This window comes from Meleagris gallopavo, chromosome 28 (genome assembly GCF_000146605.3).
Source record: "Meleagris gallopavo isolate NT-WF06-2002-E0010 breed Aviagen turkey brand Nicholas breeding stock chromosome 28, Turkey_5.1, whole genome shotgun sequence".
Taxonomy (NCBI): domain Eukaryota; kingdom Metazoa; phylum Chordata; class Aves; order Galliformes; family Phasianidae; genus Meleagris; species Meleagris gallopavo.
In genome coordinates, this window is record NC_015038.2 from 142,174 (window position 1) to 145,652 (window position 3,479).

The 3,479-nt window shown below is 58.5% G+C and overlaps 1 protein-coding gene across 1 annotated transcript in view; it reads right to left on the reverse strand.

Annotated features, from left to right (window-relative positions):
• Window positions 1-3,479, reverse strand: part of LOC104914465 (myogenin-like) — a 9,359-nt gene that overhangs the window by 4,622 nt on the left and 1,258 nt on the right. The gene's annotated exons all lie outside the window — the stretch shown is intronic.

Below are 3,479 nucleotides of genomic sequence, written 5' to 3' on the forward strand. Positions count from 1 at the left end.
ACAACAACCCAACACCCCATGAACATCTCAGCACCAAGCAATGGGGACCTGAGCACCTCAGCAGTGCTGCGTGAGGGGGAATTTGGATGCCAATTCGGGGGGTTCAGATGGGGTTGGGTTGGTCCCAGCTGCCTGCAGACAACAGCTGGCAGGGTCGGGCGCATCACATCCATCCCATGAACGTGGCACACTGTTGGAGAAGGGGAGTGAGGATGCATCCCTTGTGGATCACACCCACAGCTCGGGTTCTGCAGCGAGCCAACAGCTGCAGGCAGCTGCGGGGCTGTTGGTGGGCAGGTCAGTGTGCAGCCAGCCCTCTGTCCTGTGCTTGATGGCAAAATCTGGGAGTCCTACCAGTTGATGGCAAATGTGGCTCCTTTAGGGAAAAAAAAACCAACAAGCCTTTGCAGTGTCAAGAAAAAAATTTAAAAAAGCTTTAAAATGCGACCAGCACATGACCGACCCACACAAGATCCCAAACAAAAATGAAAAGACTTCGTATTTGGGATCGTCTCCCAGGAATTCTCTCTAAGCTGTGTCACAGCTGCTGAGCATCTGCTGCACATCCCCAAACGCACCCGGCGCAGTGCCCAGGGGCCGTGCACCCTATAAAGGGCAGAACAGCAGGGGACGAGGCATGCAGCACCCACAGCAACGTCCAGGCCGGGCTGTGTGTGTGTGTGTCACCCAGCATCACTCAGCAGCATCGTGGTGCTGCATCCTTGGAGGAGCTCCAGGTCTCCCCTTTGTTTTGCTGCCCGTTTCTGCTCAGGCCGTTTTGTCTCAGACCACCGGACTGTGCTGCTCGGGGTGTCGCTCATCCTAATTAATGCCCCGCAGAGATGTCAGCCCACCCAGCGCTGGCACCAGCCACGCTTCTAATTAACTTTCCTAATGAAGAGGCCTCTTTCTGTGAGCAGAAGTATTCTAGAATGGCCCCTGTGATTGAAGAGGAAGAGAAACCCTCTCCATCTCAGCCATGGCAGCTCGGAGCTGCTCTTCTTGTAGGGAAACTGAGGCAGGAGGCGTTCCCACACGGAAGCTGTGGGAGAGGAGCACCCCACACCCTGATTCGCTTTCTTGGATGTGCATTTCTTGGCAGGAGCTGAGCTCTGGGTGCAGCCCCAGTTCCCAGGGCTGGCTCCAACATGCTGCTGCATCACACAAACCCTCCCTGCCAGCCCAGGTTTGCTCCTATCCTGTAAGTCTCACCGTGCCTCCCAGCCCTCCATCTCCCCTTCTGTTTGCCCACACTGAGCGTCCTGCCCCGGCCATTCTGCAGCTCAGCCCATTTTCTCCTTCCAAACCCCACAGCAAGAGCCTGGAAGACCTTGAGCAGCCTGCTGGGAGCCTGATGTTCACCACAAAATCCCATTCTGTGCTTTTTAAAGGAACCTCCGATACGAGGCCCAGCCTGGTTTGCGCAGGGCAGGCAGCTCACGCCACGTCCACCAGCAGCAACGTCTGCACGCCCTGCAGCAGCCAGCAGCCACATTTACTCGGTCAATATTTGCAGCCTTTGCCAAAGCCTTAAGAAATTCTACTCGGGCTGATGGGGGAGCTCATCCCCACTGGCAGACTCTCAGACACGCAGCTCAATTTTGGCACAATTTGGGCGTGCTGTTGTTGTTGTGTTTTTTTTTTAAATAAGGAGTGCTGCTAAGATTAGGTATGCTGGGGCGTGAGTCTGGGGAAGGAGAGCAAACTGCGAATTCACTTTAGGAAAAGCAGTGGCTTCAATCGCTGTGTTGGAGGGATTTGCATGCAGTTCAGCTGGGACCTTCCTGCCTTCACTTCCGTGTTTCACTCCTGTGCTGAACCCGATGGTTTTCCTGCTCTGCTCCCAGTCAGAAGCTGCCTGCAGGGACCTTTCCCAGGGGACATCAGGGGTTGGGATGCTTTTCCCACTCCAGCACTGTGCAGAGCCAGTGCCAGCCAGGATAACTGGAGGAACCCGGGCTGCAGTTTGGCACCCATATCCATGTGCACAGGGATCCAAATGGAGCTCGGTGTGTCTGGTAGCCCTGCCTTGCTTTGCCTCCAGCTTCAGGCTGAGCCCGAAGCTGGATAACGGCTTCCTGCAGAGGATGTGTGAGAAGGGATGCGCAGTGAGACACAGCCTGAACACCTCCCATAAATAGCACAGTGTTTATGTGGATGCACCATCCCTGATTTGTTTTTCTCCCTGCAGAGAGAACAGATCTTTTAAACCCGGATCAGCTCCCCTTGCCCTGCTGTTGGCACAAAGTGGCCACAGCTGACATCACACCGCAGCCCCCAGGTGGCCCCTGGATGCTTGACCCCAACCCTCTGCTCCACTGCGGAGGTGAGGGAGAAGCCCACGGGCCACCACCAATGGTGGCACTGGGAATGGGATGCCACCGCTGATGTCCCCATCCCTGCCTTAGGGTGCACAGGTTTGGATGGAGAAGGTGCCAAGGGACAGATTCAAGCAGTAGGACACCTCACACTGCATAGAGCAGAACAGAGGAGGGGACAAATCCAGCCCCACTCCCACCAGAGGAAAGGATGTGGAGAGGTTTGGACAGGGCTGGGGAGTGTCCCCTTGTCCCAACCCTGAGGTCACAGCTGCTCCCAGACCTGTAGAGCTCAGATAAACCCATCCCAGGGAGATGCTCAGGGTGAGCCCTGGAGGTGCCTGGCTGCCACTTAGGGGTGTGGAAACCACCCATGGGTGCTGCTTGCCCATAGTGGCCAGGCTGAGGGCTGGGCTGCAGTGCTTTGGGCTTGGCTGGTTCAGCTCCACCAGAGCGAGCACCACTTCCCAGCCCAGGGCAGAAATGTGGGGTTTGACTATTTTACCCCAGACTTCTCCCATAATCTTAACCAGCACCTGAACCAGTCCCAGCATGGGGAGACCATTCCTTCACACACTTTGTTGGGGACAGGAATGAGCCCCCTCCTCTTCCCCAACCCTCCCCAATGCTCGGCAAGGGGTGCAGCCCCGGCACCCACAGTGCTGCTCCGAGGGCTCAGCCCCGCCCCGGCACTGGTTTTCGGGAGGCCGCCCGATCCCGGGGGCGATTTGAGCATCGCCGGTTCCACCCCTCCGGCGGATCCCGGCCCGGGGCTGAGCACCGAGCGGCGGCTGCTCCGTGCCCGGTACCGGATGCTCCGCGCTCGTCCGTTGTCTCCTTCCTCTCGACTCCTGCCCCTGCGACGGGGCTCTGAAGCCGGTTTTGGAGCTGAAAACGAAACATGAAGCTTTTGAAGCCCGGGTTTGGCTGCGGAGCGAGCAACCCCAACCGGCACCGCCCGCCTCGCCCCCGCTCGGCTGCGCAGCCCCAAATCGGGTCGGTCGCTCTTTAAAGGGCCGCGGGAGCGCCGCACCATGTGATGCTCCGTCCTCAGCTGCGAGCTGCCTGCGGGAGCAGCGCGGTGCTGGGTACCGAGGCCGAGCGCAGCTCCCCGTCCCGCAGCTCCCCGTCCCGCAGCTCCCCGCCCGCAGCTCCCCGCCC